General features: G+C 49.1%; 1 protein-coding gene across 5 annotated transcripts in view; it reads right to left on the bottom strand.

Annotated features, from left to right (window-relative positions):
- dlgap1b (discs, large (Drosophila) homolog-associated protein 1b) overlaps positions 1 to 20,807 on the bottom strand; it is a 108,702-nt gene that overhangs the window by 61,773 nt on the left and 26,122 nt on the right. For all 5 annotated transcript variants that reach the window (XM_049011217.1, XM_049011219.1, XM_049011216.1 and 2 more), the window contains exon 2: positions 12,250 to 12,356. The gene's annotated coding sequence lies outside the window, so the exon portion shown is untranslated. The remainder of the gene's footprint in view (positions 1 to 12,249; positions 12,357 to 20,807) is intronic.

Genomic DNA, 20,807 nt, shown 5'->3' with positions numbered 1-20,807 from the left:
GAAAACTGCACTTTTTTTAGCTGATTTAACTTTTTCCTATTTAAAAAATCCTACATTTTACAAAAATCCTCTTAGGGATTCTGATTTAAATTTCTGTGGACTTTTTGACGTCTTTTAGACGACTCTCAGGCAATTAGAACATAATGGCGGGGCATTGTGGGAAAAGGGCTGTTTTAGCATAATGGCTAACTTGTGTAACACTTTCACTCTTTTTAATGTCTCTCCGGGAGATCCGATCTGAATTCCGATGATCCATTATGCATGACGTTGCATTAAAAATGCAAGGTTAGAAGGTCGCAACCCACGGATTGAGAGCTGGGGGCCATGCCCGATGCCTTGGGTATATGGGATGCTGTTCATTCAATTAGTCTATGAGCTGTAGGGGATAGGACTATTGTTCTCCTACCTGTTTGTAATGTAATGCATTTTTCTTATGACTTCCAATGTCGAAAAGAAATGCTCTTGATGATGCAGCAGGTGGCGCTGTGTTTAATGGCCAGCTAGCACTGACTCCCAGGAAGTTTCTCAAAGAGATGGGCTCTGCCTGTTATCTGGTTTAAGATGCAAACCTCACAGCGACGTCTGCCTGTCTCTAAGCCGGAGGGCTCCACAGCTGGGCCCGAACGCACATCGGCCGGCTGTTCACCGGGAATTGATTAACGCGTTGGCGCGGCAAACTGAGAATGGCGCGGTACGGGGCGGGATTGTGAGAGCTCCTTATAACCTTCATCATTATGCCAGCTGTAAAACATGTGCCAATACAATGCCAGCACAGTATCTGTTTATTTTTTATTTTGGCCCGTGCTTATTTTTGGAAAGACTAATGGGAAAAGATGCCCCTCCGGACTAACCAGTTCCCGTGAGATCGCAGAAGACCTCTCCGGCTCCTATCAGGTAGCCCCAAATCCGCGTAGCGCGCTGGCACATACTCCGATGGCATGTTTAACACCCAGGGTGAGCCCTGCTGCTGTGTCCAGGAGGGCGGCCTTCCCTTGGGCAACTTGGCTTAAACTGTAGAACCGCAAGCTGCCACTGGGGACAAAAGCGTGTGATTTTTCAGTGGGGGGAAAAAATGAATCGGAGCAGCAGGGCAAATGGCGATGGGCTTTGCGCTGGTGTGGGCTGGTGGGGCTCCGTTCCCCTTCGCTGCCTTCTGTGATGGTATGCGAACCGGCCTTTCAGTCACTCTGCCCTTCCAGAGATTCAGCACTTCTTCCCATAATATGCCTGCTGCCCCCCCCCCCCCCCCCACTCTTCCTGACGCTCTGTTTTCCTTCATTCTGCACCATGACCTTTAAAAAGATTTGCCCGCTTGCATAATTAAAAAAAGAAAGAAAGAAAGAAATACACAAATTTAATTATTTCTTTTTTCCTGCAGTTCGCCCTCTTGGCGGACCGGCTTTGTTCTGGAACGTTCTGCCGCCGGCCGCTTGTCTTCCTCGCCATCGTGCCCCGGAGGCTGTGCCTGCCACATTAACAGGCCGTGCTACCTCCCACACGTGGCAGAACAGACGGAGGTCTCACAGCCGTGTCACAGGTCCGCTCTACACAGCAGACCCCCGCAATGCGGTCCGCTTTCATCGCCGTGGGCGACTGGGGACAGAATTGGGGGAAAGGCTGCATGACAGGGGTGGGACCACAGAGTCACACGCCCCAGGTGAAAGCTGATTGGCCCTCGGAGAGCCCCTCCCCCATCACTCACCAATTCAAAACATATCCCTCTGTATGAATATTAGCCTTTCTTATGCACCTCCAACTTAAACAAAAATCCTAGAATCATTCCTGTTCTCTGTGTGTGCGTGTGTGTGTGTGCGTGTATGTGCTGAAAAGGCAGTGTGTGTCATGTACCTGTGCAAAAATAGCTTCAAAACCGAATCAGAATAGAAATCAAATTAAAATTTTAAAAATAATTTTAAAAAGCTTCTACAATAAAAGGAGAGAGGGAAATGGTAAGACAGGGTGGCTCATCTTAGCTTCGAAGGCACATTCTGGGGTTTCTCAAATTATAGGTGTAATTACAAAGTAGCACCTATACTGTACCACATCGAACAGGAATAGACCCAGGGACAGACGAGTGAGGTTGCACGGGTTACGCATGCCGGCCGTGGGTGGAGGGGATCTTAGCAGGGGATGTTAGCAGTCATCAGAGATCTGCTTAAGGAAACACATCTGGGTTTTACTTCAAACCTCAGGAGCAAGACCACAGCCATTTTCCGACCGCCAGTGTGCAGGAGATGGTCTCACGTCTACACGTGTACAGCTCTGGGTCTCTCTTATACTGTGACACTTAGAATTGCAGTGAGGTTGGTTAATGAGTGTCAAATGAGGACAGGGAAGAGACGAACGCTTATGAATAACTGTGAGCTGCTGAGGGGGGGGGGGGGGGGGGCAAGGAGTCGAGCAGAACTAGGAGTAGCACTAGAGCAGCAGTCAAGCTTGAATTCAATAGGAGTCGAGTAGGAGTAGGGATCAAACTAGAGTCAAACATGAGTGAAGCTGGAATTTCTGCCAGACTGGCAGAACCTCAGTAGGAGTCAAACAGCTGAACTAAAATTCATAGGAATCAAGTGGGAAACAGATGTCAAGACAGAATTCATTGGAACCATGTACGAGTCAAACAGGAGTCAAGTAGGAATCAAGTAGGAATTCTATAAAAGTTAAAAGTAGGAGCTGAGCAGCCCTGCCGATGTATTTCATGAATGGATCTCTAATCAGACACTGCTGAATTCTTGTAATGCTGCACATATCTGATAGACTGACTTACTCACTAGAAAAGTGTCCAGGGGAGACTACCAGCATCTCTCAGGAAGCCATTTTAGGAGATTAAGCATCAAAGCTGACCCAAAGCTCAACAGCATGGCCCACTCTGACCCCGATAAACTCGGCAGATAAAAAAACAAGGTATCTGACTGTGAGAAGGCCCTCCAGAGGCAGGAAACGGCAACGCTTTTTGCTGGAAATTGGAAGTGTGGAACTAGAGTAACACGTACAGGACACACAAAATCACGACAATCTAAGTGGTTTAAATGCTCCACCAGGGTCTCGAGAGCTCGGTCCTGATCATGACGATGATCTAAGCTCGCTGCTGACGTGGAATATCTCCAGGGGGCGGCCAAAATTGCTCTTGAAGAGACAGCAGGGCAGAGAGAGGCAACTACTCAAACTCCGCAAATTAAGTCGCCCAACTTAACGAACCGAGATGATCTGAGCTGAAAGTGCAGCTTGGGCACAACAAACATTAATCACGCAGCAATCAGAAAAATGTAACTAGAGCCATTTGAAAAATTAATATTGTTCGTAATGCATTAGATTGCAGAGTAAATGCTTATAATTGCCACACACTCATTTTGCATACACTGTGATTCAATTAGCATTTTCATTTTTGACGTCACAATCGTAACACACCTGAGAGCTTTTAACAGCATTACTGATAAAAAAAAATAAATCATTTCTTCTGTATGACTCCCTTCCCCGAAGCAGGGAATCATCTTCATGATTCTTACTGCATGTTCTTTATTCCACATTATCGATCGGTGTTTGTGATGCTACAGTGTCACTGTTGCCGGTTGCCGCGGGAGACCCCATCTGCTTCTCGATACTGGCAGACGCGGGTCGATCACTCAGGACTTCAGAACATCCTCGGATCATAAATGGGGAGAGACAGCGTGCCGGATTCTACAGGGGTCATTTAGAGGTCACGTTTCCAAGGCAGTGACATCAGCAGCCAGAATATACAAAATCAATTCATCCATCCATTCATCCATCTTCCAACCGTCCTTCTTACTCTGATTAGGGTCACATGGTGGCCTGCAGCCTATCCCAGTCAGCCTAGGGCCACCATCAGACGGTAGCCCACCTACCTGCATGTACCCACAAAGCAAAGGGAAACCATGTAATCTCCACACACATGGTGGGATCTGAACCCCTGTTGCCCGTTAAGCTGCACCTACTCTATCCCCCCCGTCCCCCCACCCCCATCACATGTTCGCATCACGGACAAATAAAAGGCTATGGTGAGCCCGGGTCGCCATGGTGATGTTGATGGCCCAGTAGGACTAGGAAGGTACAGACTGTACAGCGTAAAACAATAATGATAATAAATAAGATTATGGAAGACGCTTCACACAGGGGACCTTCCTGTTCATGTGGTACATAATCTGAAGGCAAAGCAAACAAACATCATCTGTAGCATCATCGCCTTGTACGTGCAAGTAAGGACTGGAGAGATTCTGCTGATGATTCAGGAAACAGGATGGGGAGAGTAATCCCCCGCCCTCCTTCCAAAGAACGACTGGTGAGATAAAACCATCTGGAAGGGAGTTTTCATAAACCAGGAATGAAAACGGGGATGGTGGCCAAGGAGATGGGATTCTCCTCACGGATCAAGGAATATTCCAGTTAATCCGGCCCTTAATGTTCAAGAGTGGCTTATCTGGATAGCCTGCCTTGAGGAGATCCATGCGGAGATTGCTTTGCACCCATCCCTGTGGCACAAGTGCAAGGGCGTATGCAGCGGTGGGGCCACAGGGGTCGCTGGTCCCAGCTGGAAGCTGATTGGCTCCTGGAGTGCTCCCTCGACTGTCAATCACCAATTCAAAGCATATCATTGGCTAATGATAAGGTTGGCCCCTCTGTATGAATTATGCCCCCCACCTTTAAAAAAATCCTACAGTTTCCCCTGCATGAGCGAAGACGGACACAATCGTGGTAGTCAGGCTCTATGATCATTGTGGTCCCTCAGTGGTGGGGGGGGGCTTACCCTTACTGAGAGGACACCCCAGTCTTCACCCTCATGACATCATCGCCCGCCTGATGTGTCATCCTACGCCATTCCAGCTCCGGCCGGTTAAATGCAGCTCCGTGTTTGCTTGGCAGCGAGACCCATGGCATTGCACCGCCCCCCCTTTTTGATCTCCTGCTTCCGCCCTTCTCCTCTCTCCCACTCAGCAGCTGCAGGATGGGCAGAATGACACAGCACCTGCTCTTCTCTGGTTCCCTCCCATCCTGCTCTGGAGAACGCTCCCCGGAGTTCCCGGACAGCTGTACACTGTGGGACAGGGACCACGTGGTTTAATCCTTCTGTGTGGTGCCAGCTAAGGGCCCAGACCTTGCAGAGCAAGCCTGCAGTACAGAGTCAGACCAAGGAACTGGAGAGGAACACAACAAAGCCATGTATACAAACTTTGGTCATTCTTCAACCAGGATTTAACTCTCGACACACATTTCTCCATTGGGATGACACACAAAGCAGTAGCACGGATCTATTAACAGGCCCAGACTGCAGAAACTTCATTAAATGCTAGAAATTGTTCTCGGAGTAGAATGGGCCAGATTCACATTTAATTGTTGTGCTGATGGTTTCTGGCACTCTGCTTTCCTCCCACACCCCAAAGCTTTCCAGGACAATTTCTCAGTGCGAGTGCTTGCATTTCACTGAAATACCATAGTAAATTTGGCTTGTACCACCACTTTTCACTCTGTATCCTTAACCATTTCGCCACCTACTGCCTCAACGGGGAAGATGTAGCTGAAATCATTGGCTCGGTCTGCAACATCCAAAACCTTTGAGGATGTCTGGGAGATGGCACTTTTTATAATGTTAAATTAAACGGATCACACAGACAAACAAAAACAAAAAGACATATTCGGCTGTTCGACCATCTCCAGGCCCTTGTGTGAGATTTCCACTGTTTGGCAAACATACACCACCATACACCACAATACACCACCCCAAATCCATTATTTATTCCTGCAGATGGTCTCCTCCACAGACCATCAGAGACTCTCCCATCCTGTTCCTCCAGGAACCCTTTGAATTCACTTGAAGCGATGAAACATCTCTAAACAATACCTCTAAACTCTTAAAGGGGTACTGCTTCACACCGCCGAGGTTCTGGAAATTCCAGAAATCTGCAACCTAAAAGCAGGAGGTTCCCCATGCTCAGAGCCTTGATCCAGCCTCATTTCCCCCCAGGCTGGACACACTCCAAGGCTACTAACATCTCCTTGCTGCTGCAAATTCTGGTCTCCTTCAGGTTCGGTTTCTGCGTCTCAGGACAAGCAAGGGGACTCTATGTCACCAAAATACAGTTAAGTATAAAAGTATTAGGCAGTCAGAAAATATTTAAGGCTGATTATCTGGTTAGTTAAATGTATATTTGCTCAAAAAAACACGATTTAACATTAGTACAAATTCAAATTAACAGTACCACAATAAAAAGTAACACTGATATCTTGCTAGATGGCTAGATGAACACCACTTTGGATCCCAAACCTCTCCTCAGAGGCACCTCAGCCCAATCATTTCGTGGATTCAAGAAATCTCCCCACCAGCCCAATTAATTAATTAACATAATTAGTTAAGTAACTAAATGAGGTATTGATTAGCCAAACACCGTGTGTTTGCGGTTAAGTCAAAAAACATTTCATGGGTGTATCGAATGGTTACTGCAAATACTGGGGTGACATTTGAAGAGCTTTTTTTAAATGTCCTGGGTATGATGTTAAACTGTATCCGGCCCTGCAAGCGGTCCTCCAACTTGCAGATAAAACATTTCGGGGGTTAGTGCCGGGACTGGCACTCCAGTCACCATAAAACTTTTCAGAGCAGCTCAGTCTCAACAGGCGTGACACCCTTCTGTTCTCCATGGGAGTGGCTCTGCTGCACAACAAGGCTGCATGCATCTTGAAAGGGGTGGGGAAAAGCCTTCAGGCGCCTCATCCCCAGAAGAGTCTAAATCGTTGGAGAGCTAATATGGTCAGGACTACTGGGGATCTGGGCTGGTGTGGTGCTGAGGTGTTGCCTGCTGCATGTCCCAATTTGAAGTGACCCATATGGGTAGGCACATGGAACGTCTTGTCTCTCCGGGAAGATGGCCATCTTCCTTCGCTATCGGGGGAACTTCATAAACTCCGCATTTCGGTGGAGGCACTCTCTGAGGTACGCAGAGCGGGGAGTGGCCATTTCTCTGTAGGTGGGTACACCTGCTTTTGGTCTGGTCGCTCTAACGGCTGCCATACTTAGGGAGTAGCTGTTGCTGTGGCGGATCAGACTCCGTGGGTATCGTGTCTGTTGTCAGTGTATGCTCCAACCGCAGTGAGTGATGTCTCATCGAGGGAGACATTTTACTTGTAACTTCGCTCAGTGGTTGATAGGTGCCCACGAGGTGACACTTCTCTGGTCATGGGTGACATCAATGCGACCACATCCACTGACCCGGCTGGCTATGAGGATTGTGTCAGTACCCATGGATCTGGGGAATGGAGTGTGAGTGGCTCCATGTTCCTTGACTTTGCCAAAGGTCAGGGGCTGCGGGTAACTGGATCCTGGTTCCAATGCCCTAAGCCGCATAGTTGGACTCCAATACTGAAGGTGCGGCAAAGGAGATCGATCATATCCTCCTGGGCAGACGCTGGAGACTCCTGCAGAACTGCAAGGTCTACAGAAGTTTGTGAATTCTGACCACCAACTTGTTGTTACTACCCTGAAGATCAAGCTTAGATACAGTAGGCAATCAACAACTAGGAGAATAAGGCTAGACTTAGCTAGACTCCAAGATCAAGCTGTTTCTGATGAGTTTGCACAGAGTTTGCATGAGGATCTTGCAGACTTGGGTGCGACTGCTGACTCTAATGTGATGTGGGAGTCCCAGAAGGTTGCTAAGGGTTGTGTTGGTGTTGCCAGTGTTCCCAGAGTACAGTGTTTCATCTCGCAGGGCACCCTGGATATTATCCAGAGAAGTCGCAGCGCACAACTTGGTGGCAACTCCAGATTGTACCGGGAACTGAGGAGGACGGCTGTGAGGGCTCTGACGGCAGATAAGGAGGCGTTTGTTAGACGAATTTGTCAGCAGGTAACACACCATCTGTGGTTTAGTGACCCACGTCCTACTTACAGAGGGATCAAAGCATTATGTGCATTTGAATTTGTTCCTCGGAGACTTGCAGTCAGGGTGGATGATGGAATGGTCCTTACAGATGACACAGCAGTTGTGATCCACTGGGCCAGCTACTTTGAACAGTTATTTAAAGCCGATCCTTCGGTTAGGACGTTGGACATCTCTGGATACACTTGTTCTCAAGGCTGATCCTCCAGTCAGCTGTGAACCACCCAATCTCACTGACATTGCATGGGTGATGACTCAGCTGGGGGTAGGGAAGGCTGCAGGGATCTGTGGTATCTGGGGTGAACTTCTCCAGGCTGTTGCTAAGGCTGTCCTCCTGGCACTGCGGGAAATTTTTCCTTCCATTTGCGAGTCAGACGTCATCCCAACTGATTGGAACTGGGACTTGTAGCCCCTATCTGGAAAGGGAAGGTGATCGCCTACATTGTGGCAACTGTAGGGGGAAAACACTGCTCTCACTGCCGGGTAAGGTCCTTGCTAGGGTCATCCTTAACAGGATCCGTGATGACTTGCTCGCGTATCAGCAGCTGAACCAGTCTGGTTTTACGCCTAAGAAGTCTACCTTTGATCGTATCCTGACACTGAGGGTTCTCATTGAGCGCAAGCACTAATATCGGCAGAGATTCTTTGCAGCTTTTGTTGTTTTTTTGTATTTGAGTCAGTTTATCGATTTGCCCTGTGAGACATCCTGAGACTTTAGCGGGATCCCCCTGAAGCTGCTGGACATCATAGCCGGCCTGTACACTGGTACGGTGATGGTTGTGCAGAGTAGTGGGAGAACCTCTGCCTTCTTTCCAGTTGATTCTGGAGTTTGCCAGGGGTGCATTCTTGCTCCTACTCTGTTCAATGCTTGTATGAACTGGGTGTTGGGCAGGGTTGTGGGGTTCAGCGGTTGTAGGGCATTTGTTGATGAAGAAAGATTTACTGATCTTGACTATGCCGAGGATGTTGTGATCTTCGCGGAGTTAATTGAGGCTCTGATCGGGGTTCTCGAGAGACTGAATAAGGAGTTTGAATGCCTGGGATGGTGAGGGTCCTGGATAAAGATCAAGATCCAAGCCTTCAGTAGTGTGTCTGTCTGTGGGGAGAATGTCGACCTCGTCGAAAGATTTATTAACCTCGACAGTGACGTTCATGTCTCTGGTGACTCTTCCTATGAAGTCAGCAAACGGATTGGAAGAGCATGGGGGGTCATGAGGTCACTGGAAAGGGGTGTGTGGCATTCCGGATATCTTTGCAAGAGGACGAATGTCCAAGTCTTTAGAGTCCTGGTGTTCCCTGTCTTGTTGTATGGTTGTGAGACATTGATGTTATCCAGTTAGCCGAGACAAAGACTGGATTCCTTTGGTACTGTGTCTCTTCGGAGAATCCTTGTGTACCACTGGTTTGACTTTGCATGAAATGAGCGATTGCTATTAATCATGGGCAAAATGATACTTATGAACCATTTGATGTATTTTTTGACTCCACTAGATGGTACTGTCTATTCAAAGAAGGGCACAAGCATGCCCCAAAGCAAGCCAAGAGCACCATCTAGTGAGGTAAAAAAATACAGCAAATGGTTCATGAAGCTTCATTTGCCCATCATTAGTTGCTAGAGGAATTCTGAATGAGGCACATTACCTGCATTGTGAGGGAGCATCAGTTACAACACTACAGCCATGTGGCGGGTTTCCCTGAGGGTGATCTTGCAGGATCCTCGTTGCCGAGGACCTGAGGGGCTGGACCAAGCCAAGGGGACGACCACATAACACTTGGCCACGGCAGATGGCTGCAGCCATTTCCGGAAGGTGGGATTGGACCGTGTGTCTGCCTAGGGGGTCGCCAGCCAGGATCCTGAGGAGTTTCCCCATGTAGTGGGTGCGTCAACACGTGGCATCAGTACATGCTCCCCAACTGACCTGCTGACCTGTCCAGACCTGTGTATTCAATGGTTACTGCAAATCCTGGGATGACTTCTGGAGAGCTTTTGAAATGGCTAAGCTGACACATTTTTACTGACATAATACTACAGTTTTACACCAACATGAAGATCACTTAACCATCATTCCCTTTGACTGCCTAAGACTTTTGATCAGTACTGTATGCCCAGCTGCTCATTACAGAGCACGCCCAAGGAGCTCACACCTTCAGATGAGGCGGGAGTGTCGTTTCAACCTTCCGCTTATTTGCATTGACCCAGAATGGTCTCTGACATTTAATATCTCACTTGCTGCAACCCCAGCTCACATTATCGTGACCTTATTCCAACTCGCACCTAAGCGTGTAATTATTTAAATTCTCGCGGCTGACATTGTCACCAGCCTCAGTGGTGTAAATAAAACGACGTGTCCAACCACGACGACTTAAACGTTCCAGCAATTTCCTTGGTAAAAATAACGCTGGACGGCTGGATGGCTGCTCTCACCGCAGGAATTGCCACCTCGATGCCCCCCCCCTCCCCCCATGGCTTTCAAAAGCAGCTTTAGTCATTTAGCTGATGTGTTAATCCACACACTTTTATAGCTGGACTTATAAAGTTAGGCTGAGCATAGTGACTCAGTGGGCAACGCTGTAGCCTCGCACCTCCTGGGCTGAGGACTTGATCGCTACCCCTGGTTCTGTGTTCGTTTCTCTGGGGTGGGGCACAGATTATTCAACGCCCTTAGTGTGTGCCAGTGCAGGCCGTGAAATGCACATCATAGGCATCCTGTCCACAGCCTCCCGGAGTGCATTCTGGGAGATGTTCCAGGCTCATCGTGACCATGTGTTGGGTAAGTGGTTGTGGAAGATGAATGTGAGGAAAAGGACCTTGGAGGCACTAGAGCAGAGGCCTCCTGGTCCAGCAGGTTTCAGGAGCGTCCTTACCTGCCCCACCACCTGGACTCAGACCCCAGGCCCTGAAAGGTCGGCTCACAGAACGTCGAGATTTTCCAGGCTCCGATCCAAACTCTGCTACTGAACCACAGTGTAGCATGGTGGATCAACCGTCTCACAATCATGCCTGCTTGTTTGTTTACATCCTCCTTCGATCCTGGGCCTTGCAGTGTGACATCACATCCCACTCCTCAATTCTTATATAAATATTACTTTATTTGTCAAAATTGGCTTCGCTACTAGAGGTCCCGGAAGGGAAGAGAATCGATTTCCACTGATTTTTCTTCTCATCTCTAATCTTTTTTTTTTTCCCTTTATGGATCCCTCTGTCCAGCAGAAATTGGCCTGTGAGGCAGGCTGGTTGACCACATACCATCGAAACACGTGGGGAACTGAAATCAATCAATTGACCAGCACTGGCGTTTTAGAATCTTTCTTAAACCACCTTGCAGAAAATTATGTATCAGAAGAGGAACATCAACGCACGCGTGACCGCGTAATATCCGCTGTAAAAATAACCACAATTATTACCGAAATCAGTCATTGTCACGTTCCGGCAGCTGTCCTGCCTTGTTGTTTGTGGGAAATGAGGTTGTGTCCTGCCAATAAAAGAACTAATTAATTCTCAAATATTTCACACCTGCCCATGATTTGCTCCCCTCCCCCCAAGAGCCCAATAGCACATCATCAACACCGTGGAAAACTTTCAAAGTCTTTCAGCAGGGCTTCCTGCATCCCCCTGAGCGCAACCCACCCAGAGAGGTGGAGGACAGAGGACGAGGCATTGTGTGTGCAACTTTCTGTCTCAATGAAAAACAGACAAAAAAGAAAGAAGTCACTTTACGGACGTGGGCAAAGTTCCAGCGAATTCCAGGGAAGGTGGCACAGTTTCCAGGACACGGTGGCGCTGCCTGGAGGCTCTGGGGAGACCCTTTGAAAGGCTGAGCTCTGGGTCTCAATAGCCTCAATAGAATATAAAAAAACTGTAAGCGGGGGTTTTTTGCCACAGGTGCGACCAAATGTATAATAAGGTCACGGACTGCAACACGTGAGGTCAGCATAGAGGAAGCCGGTTGCTGACTACAAGGGGAGAGAGAGCCAGATAGTCCAGCGTCGTTTTTCATCCTTTAAAAGGTTCAGGAAAATCAGGAACCTTGAGCCACGGTGTTCTCGTGGCACCATTGGAACCGCATCCGCTTGTATCCCCCGGCACTGAGGTTCTCTCCCACCCGCCTGCTTTCCCAGAATTCCATGCCAAGTCACATGGCACGGAGGGCTACTGCACTGGACTGCGGCCTTTATTTCAGCCCTTAACTGTAAGGTTAAAACGAGTGTGTAATTTAATCGATTTAATTCACTATAGGACTCATTTAAATAATCCATCGCCGGCAAATCATACGGCCCGTCAGCAAGGGATCGTTGATTAAAATACCAGGCAGCATCTGGGACGACAGGGAGAACGCCCCCGCGGATTTAAATGTTAACTCACCCACATTAATGTCACACTTCTCACATATTGGCATGGGGGGGCAGGAGGAGCGCAGGAACTGTGGTCCGCCGCCAATGGGCTCAGTCGTCCCAGTCCAGCTTGTATCCCTGAACGGAACAAAAATAACAAGCAAGAATTTAGAGTGTAGCATGCGTGCTAACAAATCTAACACAGTTTACATTTGTGGTTTTTATTACAAGGACGTGAAAAGCCATGTGACTCTGGCAGAACTTTGCGGAACGCCGGCGATGGCGGAGGACGTTCCAGTTTATGAAACATGCTTCAGATGCCCCAGCCAATCAGGAGACTGATTGACGGGCTCCAGTGTTTCTGATCTCTTACGAGGCACAGATCATTTTCTGGTAATAAAAACAGAACAAAATAGCCAGTTTATGAAAGAAACCAAAAATAATGGTCTAATCTCCAGGAGAGAATGTCTTGTTATTCCAATAATTCATGGTGAGAGTGAGGATGAAGCAAATTAGGGCGGGTTATGCGGATGCTGATGACTTCATGAGGGGAACTGGGTATGTGGAACCACAGGTACTTACACCAATCAGCCATAACATTAAAGTCAAAGTCAAAGTAAACTTTATTGTCATCTCTGCTCTATACTGTACAGGCACACAGAGAGACGAGATGATGTGGCTCCAGTTTTTTTTCAGTGCAGATGGACCACAAGACCACTGACAGGTGCAGTGAGCAACATTGATTATTTCGTTACAGGTGCCGTTATATATTAGGCAAGTGGAAAAGTCAATTCTTGAAGTTGATGGGCTGGAAGCAGGAGAAACGTGCAAGGATCTGAGCGACTTTGACAAGGAGCAAATTGTAATGGCTCGATGACTGAATCAGAGCATCACTAAAACGGCAAGTATTGTGGGCAGGTCCACACTGATGCACGTGGGGAGCAAAGGCTAGCCTGTCCGGTCTGATCTTACAGGACAGCTACAATAGCACTACTAGCTGAAAAACTTAATGCTGGCTATAATAGGAAGGTGTCAGAACACACAGTGTATTGCAGATTAGTGTGTATGGGGCTGTGTAGCTGCAGCGCATTCATGTGGATGTGACTCTGACACATACCACCTACCTAAACATTGTTGCAGACCAAGTGCACACCTTCATTGCAATGGTATTCCCCAATGGCAGTGACCTCTTTCAGCAGGATAATGCACCCTGCCATGCTGCAAAAATTGTTCAGGAATCTTTGAGGAGCATGAAAAAGACTACAAATTCCCCAGATCTCTATCCAATCGAGCATCTGTGGGATGTACTGGACAACATGTGCGACCCATAGAGGCCACATCTCACAACTTACGGGACGTAACAAATCTGTTACTAACATCTTGGTGCCAGATATGTGATTTGGGTCACATCGCTTGACTCAAGTAGGACTCGAGATTCCAATTTATGAAAAGACTCGACTTGACTTAGACTTGGATATTGCTGACTTGAGACTTGACTAATTATAAATGACTTAGGTCATTAAGATTAAGTTGTTCATTATATCACTACAATGGATATTAGTTTCCATCTTGGCTTTTCCTGCTGTCGTCACCAACTCCGCAATTGTGTCTCTGACTGCTCTCATGAGAGCCTCAGAAATGCCGTTTGCAGGCACCCATAAGGACAGAAGCCACAACATGCTGACACAAGATGAACAAGTGATCTGCTGGTGAGCGCAGTTCAGCGCGTTAGCCTGAAGTAACCACGGCGGATTCGACACCAAAAATAATAAACTTTGGTTACTCAAATTTATACGGTATGCAGATAAAGTTTTAAAAAACCTGTCGCTCAACAATTACACCACGATAACGATAAGTGATACTTAGGTTTGGATGTTGCATTTATTATCTTCCCACCTTGCAATATATTTGATTGTTAAATTACACAATCAAAACAGGAAAAAAAAACATTTAACAGTGTATCCATTTATCAAGTCCTGGTTATATTCGAGCTGCTCCAAAATTCTTGTAGACAAGCTGGTAAAAACGCTGAGCTGCTACAAAGTCACTTTTTATACATTTTCTCTTATAAAGTTAATTTTTTTCTAGTTCTGTCAAGTAGTAATCCTCTCAGTGGGGGTAAGTGGAATTGATGCTGTCATTCCAAGTGTTTTGTAGACCTGTCGCTACAATACCCAGGGTGGGTTATTTAATATTACATATAAATAGTGCTTCAATCAGTGATTTAAGTAGGAGAAGGTGCTACTGTAGTAAGGGTACGGCGCAGGGTCCATGACATAAATCAGCCTTTAGTTCCATGCCTGCCAGATACCGCAGAGATCTTGCGGAGTCCATTCTTCAGGAGATCTGAACTGTTTTAGCAGCAAGAGGGGGATCGAAACAGTATTAGGCAGGTTGTTTTAATGTTAGGGCTTATCGGTGTATAAAAGCTGCGTGTGTAACCCCTGAGGAGTGACCTGCCCCTCGGCTTGTCACTGCGCCCCCTGGTGTTGTGGAGGAATGGATGTATAGTGAGATGGAGAAGCTATGGAACTGATCTACAAACAGTTGGGTACGCATCTCATCTTTTCCCAAGCTCAGAAACAGGCGTCAACCGCGATGCTTCCTGCTAATGAGAATAAAGTGATCTGGAAATAAAAAAAAGCAGAGAGGAGATCATCGTTATCCTCCGTAAGCGATTTAAATGTGTCTAATTCAAGAGACACGAAGGGCAGCATGTCAGCAGTGGTGTCACATCCAGTTAAGAAGCCTGTTTTAAAACAAAGAGATTAATTCCCCCCCCCCCCCCCCACACCCGGTGCAGGGTGCCTAAGACTGCTACCCTGAGCCTGCCATCCAATCAAGAGAACTCCCCCCTTCTGCTTGGTGGGGGGGGGGGGTTCAATTTCACACTCTGCTGGAGGATATTTCACAGACAGGCTCGTACACAGCGGTATATAAATAAATAAAATTGTAAACGCGCAGCGGGAAGGGGAAGAGGTGGGGAGTCGCGTTTTGGCGCTCGATCTGGATTCGAGGGTCAACGACCGTAAAGATAAGACCTGCGTTTTTCCCCAATCTGCCGTAATTTGCGATCGCCATTCCCCCCCCCCCCACACCGCCCTCCTCTATTCTTGTGCTGATGTCCCGCATCCACTGCGTGCTGGCATGTTCCGCGACACCCCCACCCCGGTCGATTTTATTGACGCACGGGCTGCGTTTACGAGAGGCGTTACACGCTCTGCCGATGAGAAGGCCCACCAGGGATGTCGAGCTCAGCGCTGCGTTACTCTAACTCGAATTCACACTCGTTCCAAGCAGACTCGTGCAAAGCCATGGGAGCTGCTGTAGTGCTGCTCACTCTTGTATCTGGACATTCCCTGGAAGCTCAGCCTAGCTGCACTTACGCCTAGTCGACTCCTTGACAGCTGTACATTTGCAATGTGCTACTTGCCTCACTTGTACTTCGCTTTGGACAAAAGTTCTGGTCATCTCCTCCTGATCTCCTCCTGATCTCCTCCTTCTCCGCTGGCTGACCCCAATGATGTATTTTCATTATCTCAAAATCTGAGGTCCCCAACAATAATACAGCCCACAGTCGGGCCCGACTGTGAATTTGCTTCACTGTGTCTCCGTCACAGAATTGGATTTTTTGGATTTGGTGTCGGGGGGGGGGGGGGGGGGGGGCGGAGGGGTAGAAAACGAATCCTTGAATTTCAAGAGGAGAGAGGATTAGAGGGAGGAGTTTGAGAACAGCCCCGAGTCACCGGAGGAATGAAAAATAGAGGATCTTTCCCGCGCCTGTTTCACAAGGACCTGCCATCAGACGCTTATCCTGACGGTTCCGACCCGGGCCTTCAAACGGGAGCTGGTCCGATTAGCTGCAGCACCGCATTCCGTCCGGCACGCCGACGGATCAGGCGGAGGGAAAACCTCTTCCCCAAAAAAGCAGGCTTTCCATAAATCTGCGTGACTTGTCGACTGGCGTCACACTCCTGTCATTCTGTCATCATTCACACCCGTCGAGTGTGGATTACAGCACAGAGATTCACTTGCTAATGTCTACAGTGTGCTCACTTTCAGTATTAAATTTTACATTGGACACAAATTGCATCATAAATTTTATTTTATTAAGACTGTATTTCCAGCACAGGTGGCCCCCCCTGCTGCCTGTCTTTTATTATTTTTAGACGGGTGATATTTATGGACAGATGTTGCTATTCCGCTAAGGCCCCCACCAAGGAGGCGTGTCCCAGACCGTCATCGTGGTGAGACCTAGTCCCCTGGCTGTGGATGGTGTGCCGGGCACTGCCCACTCACAATAACAGTCATGTTACAGGCTTTGATGGTGCCAAATGGGGGCGCTGTTGCAGGATCCTACAATTAAAATCGCAGAGAGATGTCACTGTGCCCCCCCCCCCCCCCACATGGCAAGGCACATCATCAGAGTGACAGGCGGAGATGCCGTCTCCCCACATGAGGCTGGGCAGGTATTAATCACGCAGGTGCACCAGACAGACAGAGCAGAGCACTCAGTCACAGACTACTGTCACAGACGGGCACTGCCTGCTTCTCTTTAAGCGTCTGACCAGGGAGGGGGGGGCTCTTCTTACTCTTCTTAACACCCATGTTCCCTCAGTTCAACATGTGTGGCTACCCATCCACCAGCTCACAGATACTGAGCTATTTGTGCCTGTTTATGTCTGCTTGCATCTGTCTGTGACAGTATCTGTGTGTCTATCTGTCTGTCTCTGTCTGTCTGTGTCTGTCTGTCTCTGTCTGTGCACCTGTGTGTCTGTCTCTGTCTGTGTGTCTGTCTCTGTCTGTCTGTCTCTGTCTGTGTGTCTGTCTGTGTGTCTGTCTCTGTCTGTGTGTCTGTCTCTGTCTGTCTGTCTCTGTCTGTCTGTCTGTCTGTCTCTGTCTGTCTGTCTCTGTCTGTGTGTCTGTCTCTGTCTGTCTGTCTCCGTCTGTGTGTCTGTCTCTGTCTGTCTGTCTCTGTCTGTCTGTCTCTGTCTGTGTGTCTGTCTCTGTCTGTGTCTCTGTCTGTCTCTGTCTGTCTGTGTCTATCCGTCTGTCTCTGTCTGTCTGTGTCTATCTGTCTGTCTCTGTCTGTCTGTGTCTATCCGTCTGTCTCTGTGTGCCTGTGTGTCTGTCTCTATCTGTCTGTGTGTCTGTCTCTGTCTGTCTGTGTCTATCTGTCTGTGTGTGCTTGTGTGTCTGTCTATGTCTGTCTGTTTCTCTGTGTGTCTGTTTCTGCCTTTCTTCGCATTCTACCCCCAGGAAGTTCAGTCTTGGGGGGGAGTGCTGTGAGGGGAGCTGCTTGTTTATTTTAAACAACAGGAACAAAGGACAGAAATGTACACAGGATCCTGAAACATGACCTTCTCCATCATTTTCCCAGCACTCAAACCCGGCATCCAGGACTGAATGAGACTCCAGGCTGGGATGACCTTTGACCCCATGAGGTCGATCACATTTAATCACTTTAAATCAGCTGCTGAGCAAAACGGTGAAATGGGCAGAATAACGGTCCAATCACACCTTGTTTACCAAAACACACACATTAAAGGGATAAGCTGACTTTTCAATTATTATCTACCCTCATTTGAATGCAAACCACCTTCGATATAGTGGCCCTGCTAGCTGCGGGACTGCAGTGTTTCTGCAAACGAGCGATGCTCACCTGCTCCTCATCTGATCCAGGCAGCCTTAGGGGTGAATGCCTCCCATTAGCATGCGTGAGCTTAATTACGGCTTCCAACAGAGCTCTTTAATTAACAGGCGTGGGCCTCTGCATGTCAGTCTGCCGTCTCTACCACACAGACGCAGCTCGGGTCAGGCTAACGCCACCGCAGCTGCGCCCTCTCTCCGCGTTTAAGCAAACAGGTAAGTGAGCGACAGCCCCGCGGGTCACGTGATCCTGGCAGGGGGACAGGCGGGTGGTCCGAAAACGTCGTATGCGAACTCCGTGTTTCAGCAAACAGAGGGCCTGGGAAATCTAAGCCACGCCGGCGTGCAGGCAGTGGGGGGGGCAGTGCGTTCACATTCCCATTCATTCTCTGCACTGGCATTCCACCTGAAGGACGATCGCACGGACAGAGAGGGAGGGAGGAGATTCGCCGGCGTCTGTGGTGACGTCAGCCGCCCGCGGCTTTCCGGAATGGGCGGCGGAGGCCGGCCCGCTGGCCTGCCAGGAGCAGGCTGGGTGTCGGCTCTCCCATCTGCGCCTTGCCTACATGTGGGGGGTGTGGGGGGGGTAATCTTTTCATTGCAGGACTCTCAAAAAATTATTAATTAAAATCCACAACACACGCTCACCATGCACAGAGCCATACATATAAGAAGGAACTCACTCTACCCCCTCCCTCTCTCCCTTTCCCTATCTCTCACTCTCCACCTTCCTCTGACTCTCACTCCCCCTCCTTCTCTCCCTTTCCCTATCTCTCACTCTCCACCTTCCTCTGACTCTCACTCCCCCTCCTTCTCTCCCTTTCCCTATCTCTCACTCTCCGCCTTACTCTGACTCTCACTCCCCCTCCTTCTCTCCCTTTCCCTATCTCTCATTCTCCGCCTTCCTCTGACTCTCACTCCCCCTCCTTCTCTCCCTTTCCCTATCTCTCACTCTCCGCCTTACTCTGACTCTCACTCCCCCTCCTTCTCTCCCTTTCCCTATCTCTCACTCTCCGCCTTACTCTGACTCTCACTCCCCCCTCCTTCTCTCCCTTTCCCTATCTCTCACTCTCCGCCTTACTCTGACTCTCACTCCCCCTCCTTCTCTCCCTTTCCCTATCTCTCACTCTCCGCCTTACTCTGACTCTCACTCCCCCCTCCTTCTCTCCCTTTCCCTATCTCTCACTCTCCGCCTTACTCTGACTCTCACTCCCCCTCCTTCTCTCCCTTTCCCTATCTCTCACTCTCCCGCTCCCTTTATCTCTCACTCTTCCCTCCTTCTCTCTATCTCTCCCTCTCCTTCTCTCACTCTCTCCCCCTCCCTCTCTCTATCTCTCACTCTACCCCCTCCTTCTCTGTATCTCTCCCTTTCCCTATCTTTCACTCTCCCCCTCCCTCCCCCTATCTCCCACTCTACCCCCTCCCTCTGTCTCTCTCTCTCCCCCCTCCCTCTCTCTATCTCTCACTCTCTCCCCCTCCCTCTCTCTATCTCCCACTCTACCCCCTCCCTCTCTCTCGCACTCTCCCCCCTCCCTCTGTCTCTCTCTCTCCCCCCTCCCTCTCATCCACGTCATCCTGCATCCAGCCGCTGGCTTCATCTAGACTGACTCCTAGCCAGACCTTGTTACTTAAGTTCCTCTGGTTAAGTGCTGAGCTTAACAGGGCCCTCGCAGAACTTCCCTGACCACCAGCCTGACCCTGAACACGCCATCGCGCACGGGAATGCGTACACGTATTTACACGCCAGCACACTCACTGACCAAGGCCGCATTATTCACCGCCCTGACCCTGGCTCTCTTGGTTAATATCACCATAACTCATGTTGCACAGTGTATCCAGGTTCGTGTACACATCCTGCCATTTACACATCCCCCCACCACAGCTATAATGAGGAGACCGTCGCCCTGTCAAGCACCCTGCAGTATTGACTGCCACCCCCAGTCCAGGCCTCTGATTGGCTGAGAATATGAGCCTGTACCTATTCTCCAGTCTGACCCGGTGGTCCCGGCTTCAACAAGCCAGAGAGTTCAAAGAGCAGCCACCCTCCCGGAGTGCAAAGGATGCTGAAAACGCACGGCAGGGATGCTGGGGATGGCCACTAGGGGCAGACAAGTTAACAGCTTCCTGAAGCACGCCTGGCCAATTTCATGGAGTCTGTGTGAAGTGCTTTGGGGTTTCTGAGGTCCAACTTGCAAATTGGACGCGGTTGTGGTGATGTTTACATGCCGGGCGAGCCGTTGGCGACGCTCTGTGCCGTGAAGAGCATGCCGTCGCCTACAACTCCGAGGAATTGGCTATGCTGGTCCGACTGGCCTGAGCGTTATACATCAGGCCCGATGGTTTGAAGAAGTAGAGGGAAGGCCGAGGCTGAGACAACTGAATCGGAGCAGACGGCCGCCGGTTTGACGTCATGTTGCTATGTCAACGCTTTGAGACGCGCATGTTTCAAGGATAATCCTGCCGTTTACAATGATGGCGCGTCTGCTATTGCGAGGAGCCAATTAAAAAAGTCAGGTACCGCCAGGGCTTATGGGAGAATGGGAGTCAGGCTATGCTGAGCCGGAGCGCTACTGCGAGTGGCATCTAACCCCATATCCCTCCACAGAGCCTCCCCACTACATCTCAGTGGGAGAGCAGAGGGCACCACCGCTTAGCCTAATGACTCACAGTTGGGAAGCCAGTGAAGGACTAGCGGCAGCACCAGGAAACTAAACAGGAATACAGGCTGGCTTGTCCACCAGCTTCGGAGAGAGAGAGACAGCACCCATCCGTTCATCTTACCCCGGTCAGGAACTCGGGGAATAGAAATACTGACATACCCAGCCATAACCATGGGTTGTGGGTTTGACCCCAGGTTAAAAGCAGTGGAGTCAATGGCTAAAAATCCACACATCCATTTAAACCATTTAAAATAATAATAGACACAGTGCACAAAAGAAC

This window comes from Brienomyrus brachyistius, chromosome 4, assembly GCF_023856365.1.
Source record: "Brienomyrus brachyistius isolate T26 chromosome 4, BBRACH_0.4, whole genome shotgun sequence".
In the NCBI taxonomy this organism is placed as follows: Eukaryota; Metazoa; Chordata; class Actinopteri; order Osteoglossiformes; family Mormyridae; genus Brienomyrus; species Brienomyrus brachyistius.
This window is presented reverse-complemented; position numbering and strand designations above follow the sequence as displayed.